We start from the raw sequence: 19,026 nt of genomic DNA, 5'->3' as shown, positions 1-19,026 counted from the left end.
GGATATTCTGAGGTGGGGGTCTCTCCTGCTGAAGCTGTTACTAGAACAGGGTCTTGACGTTGGGTCTCCCCATGCCAGGTGAGTGTCCTGACCAGTCAGTTACAGAGTCAGGCGCATGCTGTCTCTGCCCCAGGGACATAATTATTCATACAAAATGGAACTCATGGGTGGCAGGTATAATAGGCCAGGGCACACTCTACCTCCCCTGGCTCTGCTGCTGCTGCCGGACCCCTGGTTGCAGGGTTTTGGGGGGAAGTTTTTGCTTTATTATGCCCCTGCAGGTTTTGGGGTGGCTGAAGAGACTGTATATGCTACTCCACTTCCTGGGTTCATCAGTAATCTCCTTGAACTCCAGAGAGATTACTGATGAACCCAGGAAGCTGAGAAGCAAGTACGGCTGCCTCAGCTGCCCCAGAACCTGCATGGGGCATAGCAAAAGCATCTTTGGATGAGAGTGAGAGACTTTTCCCCGCAGTGGCTTGGGGTCTGGGGCATGGCTGCGGTTGGCCTGGGGCTCCTTCAGGCTAGTTGGGGGGTGGCTCGGGGCACCTCTGGGCAGGTGGGGTGGGGAAGCTTGGGGCTTCGGCTGGCCCGGGGCTCCTCCTGCCGTGGGGGTGTGTGTTCAGGGCTCCTCCAGGTGGGGATGGGGAGAGGACTCGTAGCTGTGGCTGCGGGGGAGTGGCAGGGGCTAGCCTCCCCTAAGCGTGGCTCCACCCACCACCCATGATGGAACTCTTTCAACAAGAGAGATTGAGGGAGCCCCCCATCAGAACATCCCATTACACAGGGACCAGGGCACTCTCCTGAGATGTGGGTTCAAATCTCTTTTCCAACGCCATCAGCAGGGATTGAACCTGGGTCGCCCACCTGGACAAGGGGAGTGTTCTAACCTCCGTGCTAAAGGCCTTTTCGGGGAGAACTGCACAGCCTGCTCTTCTGTCGCTATGTCTGATTTTTTCAAGAAGGGGCACAAGCCCCTAACTCCAGGAGAGGGTTCGCGGCTGCAAACCCAGCGCAGAGATAGACCTCCCTCCTCCCGCTGGCATTTTCTACTCGCTGGTTTAGGCAGCGATACGCTCAGCTTGCTGGCTCTTGTGGATCCCATTCTTCGATGCCTCACTCCCGGTACGTTGCAGAGGGAGCGTGGGTGCCTATCGTGGGGCTGTGACTTCTACTAGAAGGCAGGTTGCCTAAAGTTAGGCTTTGTAATGCTGAGTCTAAGTCTTTGAAGCTCTAGGCTAAAGCCTGTGGCCGTTCTCCCAAGTACCAGGTTAGTGCTCTAACCACTGGCCCGTCCTTCCTCCGACAGCCCATAAAAGGCACAGCATGCGCACACAGTCTAATTTATTGTAGATATAAGCAAAGAATCACTGAGACGGCTCTTCTCTCCACTGCAAATCCTTTCCTGTCACTGAGGTGAGTGGATGTAACAGTATCAGAGACGGGCCCAACAGGCCCCAAGCCTCCATCCTGCATCCCCTCCCAACCCCCACCCTCCCACAAGCAGATCGACAGACTTAATCAGCCTGAGTTTTCCTTCAGTGGGTTACACTACCGCAGAACTGGTAGGATCTGGTAGAGAATCAGGCCTCCTACTATTTAAAGGTGCCAAACACAGAAAACTAAACGGGAGCTACACCCACGGCCAGGGCTTGTCAGCCCCCAGCTGTCATTGCTGATGGCAGGGGGAAAACGATAAAAGCAGGGAGGAAGAACTGAGTTGGCGTAACCCTCCCTTTCTTCCAGCACAGGCAATGCTCCCGCTAGCAACTCTGACTCTGGCCTGCTAGGTTTGCCTGCTGTCATGTTATTTGCTGGGCGGTGAGAAAGCTGTTTCTGAAGGGCTCTCCCCCAGCTTCTTCCAATGCTGCTGCCTTAGAATCATAGAATATCAGGGTTGGAAGGGACCTCAGGAGGTCATCTAGTCCAACCCCCTGCTCAAAGCAGGACCAATCCCCAACTAAATCATCCCAGCCAGGGTTTTGTCAAGCCTGACCTTAAAAATATCTAAGGAAGGAGATTCCACCACCTCCCTAGGTAATGCATTCCAGTGTTTCACCACCCTCCTAGTGAAAAAGGTTTTCCTAATATCCAACCTAAACCTCCCCCACTGCAACTTGAGACCATTACTCCTTGTTCTGTCATCAGCTACCACTGAGAACAGTCTAGATCCATCCTCTTTGGAACCCCCTTTCAGGTAGTTGAAAGCAGCTATCAAATCCCCCCTCATTCTTCTCTTCCGCAGACTAAACAATCCCAGTTCCCTCAGCCTCTCCTCATAAGTCATGTGTTCCAGACCCCTAATCATTTTTGTTGCCCTCCACTGGACTCTTTCCAATTTTTCCACATCCTTCTTGTAGTGTGGGGCCCAAAACTGGACACAGTACTCCAGATGAGGCCTCACCAATGTCGAATAGAGGGGAACGATCACGTCCCTCAATCTGCTGTCAATGCCCCTTCTTATACATCCCAAAATGCCATTGGCCTTCTTGGCAACAAGGGCACACTGTTGACTCATATCCAGCTTCTCGTCCACTGTAACCCCTAGCTCCTTTTCTGCAGAACTGCTGCCGAGCCATTCGGTCCCTGGTCTGTAGCAGTGCATGGGATTCTTCCTTCCTAAGTGCAGGACTCTGCACTTGTCCTTGTTGAACCTCATCAGATTTCTTTTGGCCCAATCCTCTAATTTGTCTAGGTCCCTCTGTATCCTATCCCTACCCTCCAGCGTATCTACCTCTCCTCCCAGTTTAGTGTCACCTTCAGTTAGCAGCATTCTCCAGTCTGTGCACGAGTGAATTGCTGAGCAGTTTGGCATTAGCACCACCTCAACCACTTGAACTCGGCCCTTACAACCGCCCCAGCACTGGCATGATTTACTGCAATTTAGGATTTCCTCCCTCTCCAGTATCTCCCTGAGCCTCCCCCCCAATCTACATTATTCTAAGCTTTTCCTCCCTTAAATTCCTGCTTTGTGTTTAAGTTCTCCTAAAACAGATTTAGTCTGGGAACAGAAGGGAGGACTAGTGGTGGAATTCGCTGCTGCTAGCTTTGTCTCTACCCTAGAAAGGAGCCTGAATCCTGTTGCTGGCTGGATGCATGGGAACTTCCTCCCCCAGTGCAGGTCAGGATGAGGTCACTGTTCTTTTATTTATACATTTGTTTGCTGTTGCTTCTGGGCTCTTTAAATACATCAAAACAGCATGATTAGTCCGTCAGTTAGAGACTTGCCATTTTAAATGACTAAGGTGTGAGTTCTGCCCTGCTAGCTGTCTGAAAGCCGTGTTAAACAGCTTTCCCTGTGCTCACCCAGCATGGGCTCTGGTAGATTACTGGACAGCAAATGTTGCAAGGCAGAGGTTCTCAGTTGAGCATGCTTTGCAGCTGGTTCTGCACCATAACCTTCAAGAGTGGGCAGCAAAGCCAGCCCAGCAGAGCTTCATCCCCAGAAAAGACCCAGAGGAAGAGACAGTCTTTCAGCCCATTGGGTGCTAGACTGCTCATTCCCCAGCTGGGCCCTGGAGCACTTGCTGGTGCATTGCAGACTGATCACAGGTTGCTGACTCCACCTTGACTCTGGTTCATGAATGCACAGAAGAGCCTGGATGCCTGCAAAAGCAACTGGTGGGGTGGGAGGAGGACAGTGTCTCGCTAATAGCCACTCCTCCATCAGAGGAGAGGAAACAGAAGACTGCTGGCCAAAAGGCAGACATGCACCCCTAGTAGCAAGTGCAGGCAGAGGTCCCATAATCCCTACGCCTTCCTCCTGATGCTCCCCTCCAACTAGCACCATTTCCATTTTGGCCAGGCAGAGCATCGGCAAGTCTCCTCATCTCTGTCAGCCACTGGGAAAGCGCAGGCTCTAGGGTTTGGGGTCCACACAAAGGTGATGGTGAGCTAAGTTTCATCCACATTAACTGGTGACACTGCAGCCCCAAATGTCCCCCCGTTGCTGTTAGCAGTGGTACTTTGATGTCCACGGGGATGGCAGAGAGCGGTGACGGTGCATGCATGGGTTAGTTATACTGCGTGTTGAGTTCAGATTGAGAGGGAGATTACCTGGCTCTATTACTGCCTCTACCTGCATTAGACCCATTCCCTTTAGTCACGGTTAGTTTGTTGGTCCTTTCCTGCTTCCTGGAAGGGACAGAGAAGGTTGGGAGGGCAGGGGAAGATAATGGGATTAATAGCCAGTTAAAACAAAGTAAGAAAGGGTACAGCCGTGGGTAGGAGAATGGCTATAAGGAGGAAGGGCAGTGTGGATACCAGTCTAATAGGTTATACTGGCTGTAAAGTGACCGTGCCTAATAGGGTACAGAATGTGAGCGAGGCCAAACAGCAAAAATGAAAAAGTTTGTACACCAATGTGAGGAGCCCAGGTAACAAAATGGAGGAACTAGAGCTACTGGTGCAGGAAGTGAAACCAGGTATTCTAGGGAGAACAGAAACAGGGTGGAATAGTCGTCATGACTGGACCACGGGTATTGAAGTGTATGTGCTGTTTAGGAAAGACCGAAATAAAGGTAAAGGTGGTGGAGTAGCACTGTAGATCAATGAGGAGGTAGAATGTAAAGAAATAAGAAGCGATGGAATGGATAAGACAGAGTCCGTCTTAGCAAAAATCACATTGGGGAAGAAAACTACTGGAGCCTCCCCTGGGATAGTGCTTGGGGTGTGCTATAGACCGCCAGGGTCTAATTTGGATATGGATAGAGCCTTCGTTAATGTTTTTAATGAAGTAAATACTAATGGAAACTGCGTGATCATGGGAGACTAACTTCCCAGATATAGACTGGAGGACGAATGCTAGTAATAACAATAGGGCTCAGATTTTCCTGGATGTGATAGCTGATGGATTCCTTCATCAAGTAGTTGCTGAACCGACTAGAGGGGATGCCATTTTAGATTTGGTTTTGGTGAGTAGTGAGGACCTCATAGAAGAAATGGTTGTAGGGGATAATCTTGGTTCAAGTGATCATGAGCTAAGTCAGTTCAAACTGAACGGAAGGATTAACAAAAATAAATCTGCAACTAGGGTTTTTGATTTCAAAAGGGCTGACTTTCAAAAATTAAGAAAATTAGTTAGGGAAGTGGATTGGACTGAAGAACTTATGGATCTAAAGGCAGAGGAGGCCTGGGATTACTTTAAATCAAAGCTGCAGAAGCTATCAGAAGCCTGCATCCCAAGAAAGGGGAAAAAATTCATAGGCACAAGTTGTAGACCATGCTGGATGAGCAAGCATCTCAGAGAGGTGATTAAGAAAAAGCAGAAAGCATACAGGGAGTGGAAGATGGGAGGGATCAGTAAGGAAAGCTACCTTATTGAAGTCAAAACATGTAGGGATAAAGTGAGACAGGCTAAAAGTCAAGTAGAGTTGGACCTTGCAAAGGGTATTAAAACCAATAGTAAAAGGTTCTATAGCCATACAAATAAGAAGAAAATGAAGAAAGAAGAAGTGGGACCGCTAAACACTGAGGATGGAGTGGAAGTCAAGAATAATCTAGGCATGGCCCATATCTATACAAATCCTTTGCCTCAGTCTTTAATAAGGCTGAAGAGGATCTTGGGGATAATGGTAGCATGACAAATGGGAATGAGGATATGGAGGTAGATATTACCATATCTGAGGTAGAAGCGAGACTCAAACAGCTTAATGGGACTAAATCGTGGGGCCCAGATAATCTTCATCCAAGAATATTAAAGGAATTGGCACCCGAAATTGCAAGCCCATTAGCAAGAATTTTTAATGAATCTGTAAACTCAGGAGTTGTACTGTATGATTGGAGAATTGCTAACATAGTTTCTATTTTTAAGAAAGGGAAAAAAAGTGATCCGGGTAATTACAGGCCTGTTAGTTTGACATCTGTAGTATGCAAGGTCTTGGAAAAAATTTTGAAGGAAAAAGTAGTTAAGGACATTGAAGACAATGGTAAATGGGACAAAATACAACATGGTTTTACAAAAGGTAGATTGTTCCAAACCAACCTGATCTCCTTCTTTGAGAAAGTAACAGATTTTTTAGACAAAGGAAATGCAGTGGATCTAATTTACCTAGATTTCAGTAAGGCGTTTGATACCGTGCCACATGGGGAATTATTAGTTAAATTGGATAAGATGGGGATCAATAGGAAAATTGAAAGGTGGATAAGCAATTGGTTAAAGGGGAGACTACAACGGGTCCTACTGAAAGGTGAACTGTCAGGCTGGAGGGAGGTTACCAGTGGAGTTCCTCAAGGATCAGTTTTGGGACCAATCTTATTTAATCTTTTTATTACTGACCTCGGCACAAAAAGTGGGAGTGTGCTAATAAAGTTTGCGGATGATACAAAGCTGGGAGGTATTGCCAATTTAGAGAAGGACCGGGATATCATACAGGAGGATCTGGATGACCTTGTAAACTGGAGTAATAGTAATAGGATGAAATTTAATAGTGAGAAGTGTAAGGTTATGCATTTAGGGATTAATAACAAGAATTTTAGTTATAAGCTGGGGACACATCAATTAGAAATAATGGAGGAGGAGAAGGACCTTGGAGTATTGAATCATAGAATATCAGGGTTGGAAGGGACCCCTGAAGGTCATCTAGTCCAACCCCCTGCTCGAAGCAGGACCAATTCCCAGTTAAATCATCCCAGCCAGGGCTTTGTCAAGCCTGACCTTAAAAACTTCCAAGGAAGGAGATTCCACCACCTCCCTAGGCAACGATATCTTGGTTGATCATAGGATGACTATGAGCCGCCCAATGTGATATGGCTGTGAAAAAAGCTAATGAGGTCTTGGGATGCATCAGGAGAGGTATTTCCAGTAGGGATAAGGAGGTTTTAGTACTGTTATGCAAGGCACTGGTGAGACCTCACCTGGAATACTGTGTGCAGTTCTGGTCTCTCATGTTTAAGAAGGATGAATTCAAACTGGAACAGATACAGAGAAGGGCTACTAGGATGATCCGAGGAATGGAAAACTTGTCTTATGAAAGGAGACTCAAGGAGCTTGGCTTGTTTAGCCTAACTAAAAGAAGGTTGAGGGGAGATAGGATTGCTCTCTATAAATATATCAGAGGGATAAATACCAGGGAGGGAGAAGAATTATTTAAGCTCAGTACCAATGTGGACTCAAGAACAAATGGATATAAACTGGCCACCAGGAAGTTTAGACTTGAAATTAGACGAAGATTTCTAACCATCAGAGGAGTGAAGTTTTGGAATAGCCTTCCAAGGGAAGCAGTGGGGGCAAAAGATCTATCTGGCTTTAAGATTAAACTCGATAAGTTTATGGAGGAGATGGTATGATGGGATAACATGATTTTGGTAATTAATTGATCTTTAAATATTCATGGTAAATAGGCCTAATGGCCTGTGGGATGTTAGATGGGGTGGGATCTGAGTTACCCAGGAAAGAATTTTCTGTAGTATTTGGTGGTGAATCTTGCCCATATGCTCAGGGTTTAGCTGATCGCCATATTTGGGGTCGGGAAGGAATTTTCCTCCAGGACAGATTGGAAGAGGCCCTGGAGGTTTTTCACCTTCCTCTGTAGCATGGGGCACGGGTCACTTGCTGGAGGATTCTCTGCTCCTTGAAGTCTTTAAACCATGATTTGAGGACTTCAGTAGCTGAGACATCGGTTAGGGGTTTGTTACAGGAGTGGGTGGGTAAGATTCTGTGGCCTGCATTGTGCAGGAGGTCGGACTAGATGATCATAATGGTCCCTTCTGATCTTAGTATCTATGAATCTATGAAAATATGTAGAGGAAGGTTCCTCAGGTTTCAACAGATTATTTCAAACAGAACAGCAATATCGGGATCAACGGGAAGTGATTGTTTACACAGTCACCATGAGTAATGCAGTAGGAATAAAATGCATCTCCGGGAACAGGATCATCATTATATTAAGTATTAGCAATGTTCTGGCATTTGATGTTCCTCCTCTGCTAACAAACAGTGCCATCGGCATCCTTGCAGGCCATGCAGGATTTGGTGGCTCAGCTATGTCACTCAGGGTATGTTTACACCACAACGGGAGGCATCATTTCTGGTTTGGGAAGCCACACCCGCCCTACCTCTGACCGAGTGAGTGTTCTTAAAAGAGCAGCGTAGCTGTGATGATGCAAGCAGCAGGTCGGGCTAGCTGCCCTGACTATGAACTAGTCTGAAACCCTAGAGATGTACTCCAGCAGCTAGTCCATCCCATTGTTGCTTTACACTATTGAGGTAACACAGGTCTCCTCAAGCTGGAAATTACATCTCCAGCGCCAGTGTAGCCGTATCCTCAGCAGGTGTCTGCATCAGGAAAAAGGGTGAATTTTTTTTTAAATCAAGTGCTAGCTAACATATAGAACATAAGAACAGCCATACTCGGTCAGACCAATGGTCCTTCTAGGCCAGTATCCTATCTTCTGACAGTGGCCAATGCCGGATGCTTCAGAGGGAATGAACAGAACAGGGCAATTTTGAGTGATCCATCCCCTGTTGTCTAGTCCCAGCTTCTGGCAATCAGAGGTTTAGGAACACCTAGTGCATGGGGCTGTGTCCATGACTATTTTGGCTAATAGCCCTTATTGATGTATCCTCGATGAACTCATCTAACACTTTTTTGGACCCAGTTATACTTTTGGCCTTCACAACATCCTCTGGCAAGGAGTTCCGCAGGTTGACTGCGCGTTGTGTCAAGAACTACTTCCATAAGTTAGTTGTAAACCTGCTGCCTGTTCATTTCATTGGGTGACCCCTTGCTCTTGTGTTATGCGAAGGGATAAAAAAACCCTTCCCTATTCACTTTGTCCACACCAATCATGATTTTATAGACCTCTGTCCTAGCAGTAGTCTCTTTTCTAAGCTGACCAGTCTGTGCTTTTAGTAACTAACACATGGTAACATCCCATCGTGGACAAGGCAGGTTGTAGTTTTTACACACATTAGAAGGGCAAGTGCTCACTTTGACCTGCTGCGTGATAACTACATACTACCTTGTCCGCACTAGGATGTTACCACGTGTTAGCTAGTGCAGTAAAAAAAACACCTTTTTTTCCTAGTGAAGACAAGGCCTTGGCCTCTTCCTCTGCCTCCAGTGCGGCCATGATACCTACTCATGTAAACACTGTGTTTGTGGCAGAGCAAACCCAGATAATCGTATATTGTAGTTTAAGGGAGTTTGTAGAAGAAAAGGGTCCGGCAGCTCCTATGCACTGAACTATGCCAAATGATCCTCATGGTTGTGGCCCAGAGATTCCAGCTCAAATGTGCTCAGTTTACAAGTACAACTAAATTCTGATCTCAGTTACACTAGTGTAAATCCAGAGTAACTTCCATTGGTGTAAATGAGATCTGACTGCTCTGTGTTTTTACTGACTGCTGTCCTGCAAACTCAGACAGGGAATGAGAGTCAAGCTGGCTCCTTTCTGGCTTGCCAACATGGAAAATCTGCGACCAGAATTTGGTTCACAATCCTGTTGATGATGCATGAGCTGGAAGAGAATCCAGCTCTTTCCCTCTTACCTGTGCTAGTTCTACAGGGCCAACAGGAGGAAAAAGCAGTTAAAACGTATCTTTGTTACTAGAGCAAAGAACTGTTACTCTGATACAGGGAGCAAATCAGTTGAGAAGGAAGTTCAGTTTTAACATAGATGCCTGTGAGTCAAGCTGAACTTCAAACTGGCCCCACTTCAGGATTATAACAGCTACCAAGGGGAATTTATCTGGTGAATCAATCCAGCGCTTGACAGATCAAACAATGCTACATCTAAGGGTTTAAAATGGTCACGACCCTCAAGATTAACACTGAAAAGCAGCCCCGGCAGACCTGGAGGAGTTAAAAGCATCTTCACTTAATAGAGTTTGAATTTTTTCCTTCCCACTGCACAAGCCCTAAAGTAGGATAGACACACTGGGCCTGAGTCTGTTCTACTTCCCCCACTAAAACTGGTGACTGTGAGAGGAGGATCAGGCACACGTCCTGAGTTTGACTCATTGACTTGTGTAATTTAGACACAGGCACAATAATCACGTGGATTTTGTAAGTGAGAAGTGTAATTTGCCAGCTAGCGTAATAATTCCCTGGGGGAAGGAGAGAGGAGGGATGACATCAGAAAAAGGGGTATGGCTTATTCAAATAAGTGGTGGTCACCCTGTCAGGTAGTAGCAATCATGCAGTGTGTATAGTGTCTAGAAGAAAATAGCCCCACTCCCAGTTTGACTCTGGTGAGCTGCTGTCTCCCAGGCAGGGTCCAGCCCAGCTCAGACACTGCCGTTTGCAGCAGGTGGCTATGGAGCATCTATTACAGAGGCAGGATATAGTATAATTATTAGCTGCTTATGGTGCAGTTCGACTCTGTAAAGTGACTGTGTTGCAATAGCATCATCTTACTCCACAGGGGGGCACGCCCGTGTATTCAGGGGCTGATCTCCTGCCCCTAATGACACAAATAAGGTTTTTCTGCTTTTTACTCTTGTGTGCATTGCAGAGCCAGCCTGGAAGAGAGAGCTGGGATCCATTTGGGCATATGCATGAGCAACAGAACAGTGAACTAAGGGCCAATTTCAGGGCCTTAGTCTGCCCATCCTTGTAGGCAAGGGGGTCGCATGGGAATAGTTTGTCCTGCAGAATGTTAGTTACAGGTGCTGATGTGTGAGAAAAAGAGAGCCCAGAGTGAGTAGGAAAAACAAACTTTTTACGCATACATAGGGAAGAAGTGATCTGGAGCCCCTACTAGACAATAAACATGGGACCCCATGTATCACAATTGCTATCTCACCCTGAGGAATAGCCCCAAAGTGGGATTTGCTGTTTGAACAAATTGTGCAAACCAGCCTCCCCACAACCAGGAACACACTTATTTAACACCAGTGAACATCACGGGACTCTCATTTGCAACGGAGGAGCCCTTTAAATGTTCAGTGTACATTGTGATTGTATGCTATTGAAAGGCAGAGTTGTCATTCTGTTCCCAGGGGCCTGCTCCTGTAAATTCTTGCTGTCTGCTCTGGAGACAGCTGGGAGGCAGTGGCCATTTTGTGTTCCAGTTCATAATGTCGCAGGGTGAGTCACACATTTGTGCTCTCTCTCATGGAGACTTTACCTTTGTTCTTTGTTTCCCTTAACCTGATGTAAAAGCCATTTGAGCAACAGGGGCAGGTATTGTAAAGAACAAAGAGCTCAGAAGAGGTGGAGCAGCTTTCTGGCTAAAGAGAATCAAAAGAAAAAGGAAACATGGCTTCCCGCTTAGTGAAAGAGGAAGGCGATCAAGCCTTTATTTAGAGGCTGGAAGAGGATTTTAATGTAAATGCTATTGGAGGCAGTGGTAAGAGAAGAGCTATTTTTTCCTAACACTGGTGGGAAGAGTGACATTTGCAGTACTCAGAAGCTTATGCCTGCCAGAGGAAGCAGGTGCGATGGAGTGTAAGGACTCAAGAGGTGCTTCAAAAACAGTATGTTCCAGAAACAAACTTTCTGCTGAAGTTCCAGGACAGAAACCATGTGGGTGGAGAGGATGTCGCAAAATGTCTACTCTAAAGAAAAGCTTTCCACTACCTGCTATTTTGGTGACCTTAATAGTCTTTGAATACAAGCAACTCTGGGCCCTGGGGATTGGCGCTGGCTTCGGATGCTAGCAATCCTGGGTTCAAATCATGAGCGTTCCCTGACAGTTGGAGATAAGAACTATGGCTCCTTTAATTTTGATCATAATGGCCTTAAAATCTATGCATATTTGTCGACTTATGTCCCCTCTTAGCTCCCGTCTACATTACAAATGCAGCTATGTCAGGGAACCTGGTTACACCACTGTTGCTCACTAAGCCCATTACAAGCATGGGGCCAATCTGAAGTGTAAACTGGACCTTTGTCATTTGAACCTTGGCTCTTCAATTCTAGTGTGTAGATATCTTGGTGATAAATGCTTTATTTAAAAATCCTGAGCTAGGTAGCACTCAGCAATGGTTCATAACCAAGCTAAGGACTTGGTGTGACGAAGCAGAGTGGCCCCGCACTGGTACCGCAGGGGTTAACCCTTCCTGCCTGGCAGAGGAAGCCCCGCCCCGGAAGCCCTGCTGGGCATGCTCCAACTGGAGACGAGGTATAAAAGCCTGAAGAGCTGCTGAGTCTGGGCTGACCACCAGAGGAGAAGGAGGCGCACCACCAGCTCCCACAGAGGGACAGCCAACGCGCCATGGGCCAGCCAAGCTGGGACGCACCCGGCCTCCCAGACAGAGGTCTCGACCAGAGGACCCCGCCCCCCAGAGGGGAGAACACAACGTTGAGGGTAGGAAGTGACCCGGGGAACTTTAGCGACAAGCGGTGTTAAAGCTGCACTGACGCTCAGCGTGTTGCAGACAGATCCCTGCCGAGCTAAGCGCAGGGGGGAACCCTGCCAATAGGTGAGCCCTGGGTCGGGACCCGGTGGAGAGGATGGGCCCGGGTCCCCCTACCACTCCAGCCATTAGGATACACTTCCCCGTCTGAGACGTGGGGCGAGTTGTATGGACTCTGGCCGCTGGGCCACGCTGCCCTGAGACGTGGGGCGAGTTGTATGGACTCTGGCCGCTGGGCCATGCTGCCCTGATACTTGGGACGCGACACATGGACTCTGACTGTTAGGGCCCTTTACCCCAACCGAGGGGCGAGCACGGAGAAACCGGCCATTGGGCCACATCGGGACGCCCTTAAAGGGACGGGCGTGGGAACTTAAGAGTGGCGAGGCTCCGACACCCCATCCTCCCCTGCCACAAAGGGGCGCTGCAGTGCTGGACCTGTCATACTTGGTCTGACCTGAGGTCTAGTCTTCACTACACAGGAATCCTGTGTGGCACGGAGGTTCCCTGAAATGGTTGTATTGTAGGAGAGGAATAACGTTCGTGCTAAAGGAGCAGAAATATATAGGATGGCACATGAGGGCAGAACTAGTAGTTCTGAGCTAAAATTAGGAAAGGAAGCATCTGGGTTGAATGTTAGAAAAGTTGTCCTTACTGTGCGATAGATCAGGCTGTGGAATTGCCTTCTCGAGGGAAGGGGGAAATGCACCATCCGTTAGGACTTGTAAATTCAGACTGCTCAACGCACTAGAAGGTGTGCTCTAGCGAGCAACTCTGACCTGGCCCTGAGGAGATGGACAGACTGGCCTAAGAGATCTCTTCTATTTGGGATTGGATGGCCTGTTGACACCACTTCTCTGCAGCTTCCAAAAAGCTATGGCTGAATCCATCTCACCCAGAGATCACTCCTGTCTCTTCCAGCAGATACAGTACTGCACAGATCAATTCTCCCAGGAGAAAATGCGGCACTGATATGTCAGGATGTGCTAGACAAGGACCAGAGGCTGCAGGAGGGAAACATCTAGCATGGCTGCTCATAGAAGGTGATCTTGGCAGTTACAGGCCGGTAAGCCTAATTTCAGTAACAGGAAAGCCGCTTGAAACTGTAGTAAAGAATAGAATTATCAGACACATAGACGAACACGATACGTTGGGGAAGAGTCAAACAGCTTTTGTAAAGGGAAATCATGCTTCACCAATCTATTAGAATTCTTTGAGGGTATCAACAAGCATGTGGACAAGGGTGATCCAGTGGATGGACTTTCAGAAAGCCTTTGACAAGGTCCCACACCAAAGACTCTTAAAAGTAAGCAGTCATGGGATAAGAGGGGAAGTCCTCTCCTGGATCAGTAACTGGTTAAAAGATAGGAAACAAAGGGTAGGAATAAATGGTCCATTTTCACAATGGAGAGAGGTAAATAGCGGGGTCCCCCAAGAATCTGTCCTGGGATCTGTGCTGTTCAATATATTCACAAATAATCTGGAAAAGGGGATGAACAGTGAGGTGGCAAAATTTCCAGGTGACACTAAATTGCTCCAAATAGTTAAATCCAAAGCAGATTGGGAAGTTACAAAGGGATCTCACAAAACTAAATAATTGTGTAATAAAATGGCAGATGAAATTCAATGTTGGCAAATGCAAAGTAATGCACTTTGCAAAACATCCCAACTATATATACAAATCATATGGTCTCAATTAGCAGTTACCACTCAAGAAGAGACCTGGTGGATAGTTCTCTGAAAATATCTGTTCAATATGCAGCAGCAGTCAAAAAAGTGAACAGAATATTAGGAACCATTAAGAAAGGGATCGGTAATAAGACAGAAAATATCATAATGCCTCTATATAAATCACTGGTGCGCCCACACCATGAATACTGTGTGCAGTTCTGGTCACCCCATCTCAAAAAAGCTATATTAGAACTGGAAAAGGTACAGAGCAGGGCAACACAAATAATTAGGGCTATAAAACAGCTTCCGTATGCGAAGAGATTAAAGAGACTGGGAATGGTCAGCTTAGAAAAGAGACGACTAAGGGGGGATAGAACAGAGGTCTATAAAATCATGACTGGTGGAAGAAAGTGAATAGGGAAGGGTTTTTATCCCTTCACATAACATTAGAAGCAGGGGTCACCCAATGAAATGAATAGGAAGCAGGTTTACAGCTAACATCCAGAAGTACTTCCCACAATGCACAGTCAAGCTATGGAATTTGTTGCTGGAGATGTTGTGACAGTCAAATGTATAACTGGGTTAAAAAAAGAGCTAGATAAGTGCATGGAGGACAGGTCCATCAATGGGTATTAGCCAAGAGGGTCAGGGACACACCCCATGCTCTGGATGTTCCTAAACCTCTGGCTGCCAGAAGCTGGGAATAATAGCTTGATAATTGCCCTGTTCTGTTCATTCCCTCTGGGGCACCTGGCATTGGCCACTGTCGGGATCCTGGGCTGGATGGACCATTGGTCTGACTCAGTCTGGCCGCTCTTATGTTCTTATCTCGCTTCACTAGCAATGATTTCCTTCCATCTCAGAGTTCTTAATCGGTCAGATAGGCACAGTCCCACCCTCTGCTGGAAGCATTGCACGGTGGGTGGGACAATACTAAAGAAAGGAGAGGATGAGCAGCATCTGATGACAGAGGTGTGAGGGGGCAGGTATATGTTTGCAAAGGTGACCCTGCGGGCACCCATGGCAGAATGGAAATAATTCTAACAGAGGCTGTCATCAAAGAATGATGAAGGAACAGCAGCCCTCAGGGAAGAGGCCACGTGGCATCCCCCAGGGGCCAGCATATAAACCAGGTGAGTGTCTTGTGGTTAGGGACCTTAACTGGTATTCAGAAGCCTTGGGTTCAACTCCCACAGACTCCTTGTGTGTCCCTGGGCAGGTCATTTAATCTCTCTCTGCCTCAGTTCTCTGCAAAATGGAGATTAGATTCCCTTATTTCACACCTTTGTCCATCTTCTCTATTTATGGGGCAGGCCCTTTGGTGCAGGGCCTGTCTCCTCCTCTGGGTAAGTACCCAAAAGCGTCTTGATCTCAGCTGGGGGCTCCAGCTGCTACAGAAATATAAATAATGCATAATGGTGGTGACTCTGATACCTGGGCCCAAGGGATTCCCGAAAAACTAGTCCCATGTATCCCTGGGCTGTGTACAAGAAGGGCCAAAAAACAGCAGCACATGGAGAAGGAGAATAGGAAGGTTGCCTAGCAACTTCCAAACTGTATTTTATGGAAGAGAAAGCTAATGCAAGCTGGGAGCTGGGAGGGGAGCTCTGCATAGAAAACACATAGTAAAGCCTGGCTAATTTTCACCGCCTTACTTAGTTCTTAGACACAAATCCAGAAGCCTCACCCCACTCCCTCTGCACAGATCTAATAGCAGGGACAACACTGCAGTGAGGTTTCATGTGACTAAGGTATTGTGACTTTATATAAACATTCCATACAACAAGTGATGTTCAAAACATGTTAAGGTTGCAAAGCAAAGCACCCTGCCGGCAGCAAACACCAGTGTAACCTTAACTCTGCCCTATTGTGCTAATACATTATTACACAGGGAAGTCACTTAGGGCTAGACTTTGGGATCTGTTGGTTGTTAGAAATCTGACCACTCTCCTCTCTGTGCCTCAATTCCCCTATGTAAAATGCACATAACACTTCCTATAGTTCAGAGGGTTGTCTCCTCAGTAGAAGGGGGACCAATCTCCCTGGGGACAGGCTGGCTAGAGTAGTCAGGAAGGAGTTCAACTAATAGCTAAAGAGAGGGAAGATCTAAGCACTCAGTGTAAAATTGAGATGTTCAGAACAAAATTAATTAGGGAACCAAAGGATATGAAAAGAAAAAAAAAAATCTTGAATTGCCCGTACACCAATGCTGGGAGCCTGGGTAACAAACCAGACAAATTGGAATTGCTCCATTTAGGAGCATAAATTCGATGTAGTTGGTATTACTGGTGGGATGATCCACGTGACTGGAACATTAAAAACAATGGTTATAGCCGATTTAGAAATGATTGAATCAGCAAATGGGGACAGGCAGTGGCATGACCTGTTTAAAATAGCATGACCTGTTTCCGAGTCACTGATAACACAGAAGAAAATGGTCTTGAATGCTTATGGATCAATGTCCTAACAGATAAAGCACGAGATGGAGTATTGGTGTCTGCTACAGACCACTAAATCACACTAGGGAACAGGATGCCGCCTCCTTACGCACCCATCTATAATGTGTAAGGAAAAAACAGTGTGTGATTGTGGGTGACTTCAATCTGAGTGGCCTATAATGGAGGTCCCATGCTGCCAGTCCTAAAACTTCTTTGGAATTTCTATATGTTATAGATGACAATTTCCTAACTCAAAAAGTGTTGCAGCCAACACAAGGAAATTCTATATAGGACAATGTCCTAACGGATAAAAAGGAATGATCACAGGACTAAAATGTAATGGGAGCTTCGGGACAAGGGATCGCGACTTGACCACATTTATAACGTGCAAGCAGAATAAAGTCAGACCAGTAATGTCTCTACTTGGAGCTTTAATAGGGCCAGTTTCACAAAGCCAAAACCAATTATGAGCTAAATCAGCAGGGAGGAAGAATTTAATCAGAAAAATATAAATGATAATTGGGAATCCTTTAAGAACACGACACTAGATGCCCCAAAAGCCACAATTGAGGAAGGCCATGCTGGTTAAAAAAAACTGTCCTGGTTTTAGAGGGGAAGTGACGGCAGCTATAACAAATAGTCTTAAAATATACAACAGGTGGAAGAAAAGGGAAGCTGATAGTCATGAATATGTCAGAAGTTAGGAAGTGTAGAAAATTGATAAGGTAAGCAATGTTACACAAGAAGAAATCTATGTCCAGCAGAATTAAGGGCAATAAGGAGGAGTTTTTAGAAATGTATTAGGAACAAAAAGAATCCTGACAATGGTATTAGTCCATTACTAGACAGAAAGGGTAGAATTATCAATAATAATGCAGGAAAGGCAGAAGCGTGCAATACACATTTCTGTTCTATATTTGGGGGGAAAACATAGATGTTAAAGTCTCATTCAACTAGTATCTCTGGAGCAGTGGTTCTCAACCTGTTTACCACTGTGGGCCGCATATGCAGCTCTCTACATGTTATATGGGCCGCATCCACACCATATATATCTTACCTATACGGCCCTGAGGATATCACATGGCCTCAGATGTATGCTGATTGAATCACAAGGGGCCTGCTGGCCGTGGGTTGAGAACCACTGCTCTGGAGGATGTTATACAGAAGCAACTAAAGATATGTATGCAGTGTCGTAGCTGTGTTGGTCCCAGGATATTAGAGAGACAGGGTGGGGGAGGTAACATCTTCTACTGAACCAACTTCTGTTGGGGAGAGAGACAAGCTTTCGAGCTACTCAGAGCTCTTCAGGTCTGGGAAAGATACTTCGCGCTTCCCAGCTAAATGCAAGGTGGAACATATTGTTTAGCATATGTAGTTAGCACATATTCTAAGGGACCGTTCAAGGTTGGTAGAGTAGCCCATTGTCATCTCTGCAGTCATAGGACAAACAGGGGGGTTAGTAGGTTATGGGTTGTTGTAATAAACCAGAAATCCAGTGTCTCTGTTCAGTCCATGATTTTTAGGGTCTATCAGAATGATAAATTTAAAGTCCCAGACTTGTCTTTTGAAAGGATTGTGCAGGTTTCCTTTGAGGGTAAGGATTGAGAGGTCAGATATGCAATCGCTCTGTGAAAAGTGGTCACCCACAGGTGATAGGGTGCTTTTGTCTTTTGTCATTTTCCTGTGTGAGTTCATTCAAGAGTTCACTCACAAAGCGATCACTCGATATCAATATATGAGGTAGGCCATAAGTACAGGATGGGGGACTCTATCTTGGGAAGCAGTGACTCTGACAAAAATCTGGGAGTTATGGTGGATAACCAGCTGAATATGAGCTCCCTCTCCCAATGCGAAGTGGTGGCCGGAAGAGCTGACGAGATCCTGGGATGCATAAACAGGGGAATCTCAAGTAGGAGTAGAGAGGTTATTTTACCTCTGTATTTGATACTGGTGTGACCTCTGCTGGAACCTGTGTCCAGTTCTGATGCCCACAATACAAGAAGGATGTTGAAAAATTCCAAAGAGTTCAGAGAAGAGCCATGAGAATGATTAAAGGATTAAAAAACCTGCTTTATAGTGATAGACTAAAAGAGCTCAATCTATTTAGCTTAACAAAGAGAAGGTGAAATGGTGATTTGATCACTGTCTATAAGTATCCGTATGGGGAACAAATATTTACTAATGGGCTCTTCAGTCTACCAGAGAAATTTATAACATGATCCAGTGGCTGGAATTTGAAGCTAGACAATTCAGACTGGAAATAAGGTATATATTTTTAACAGTGGGGGTAATGAGCTATTGGACAATTTACCCAGTGTTGTGGTGAATTCTTCTTTCCTGACAATGTTTAAATCCAGACTGGATGTTTTTCTAAAAGCTCTGCTCTAGGAATTATTTTGGGGCAGGTCTCTGGCCTGTGTTGTGCAGCAGGTCAGACTAGATGATCACAATGGTCCCTTCTGGCCTTGGAATCTAGAATCTTTCTTAACTTCTCCCCTTTGTCTGTCTTGCCTATTTAGACTGTGAGCTCTTCAGGGCAGGGATTGTCTGTTACGTGTATGTACAGTACCTAGGACAATGAGGCCCTGCTCTCATACGGGGACTCAAGGTGCTATT

Source organism: Eretmochelys imbricata, chromosome 22 (genome assembly GCF_965152235.1).
Source record: "Eretmochelys imbricata isolate rEreImb1 chromosome 22, rEreImb1.hap1, whole genome shotgun sequence".
NCBI classification, from domain to species: domain Eukaryota; kingdom Metazoa; phylum Chordata; order Testudines; family Cheloniidae; genus Eretmochelys; species Eretmochelys imbricata.
The sequence above is the reverse complement of the archived record's forward strand: the minus strand, read 5'-3'. Positions refer to the sequence as shown.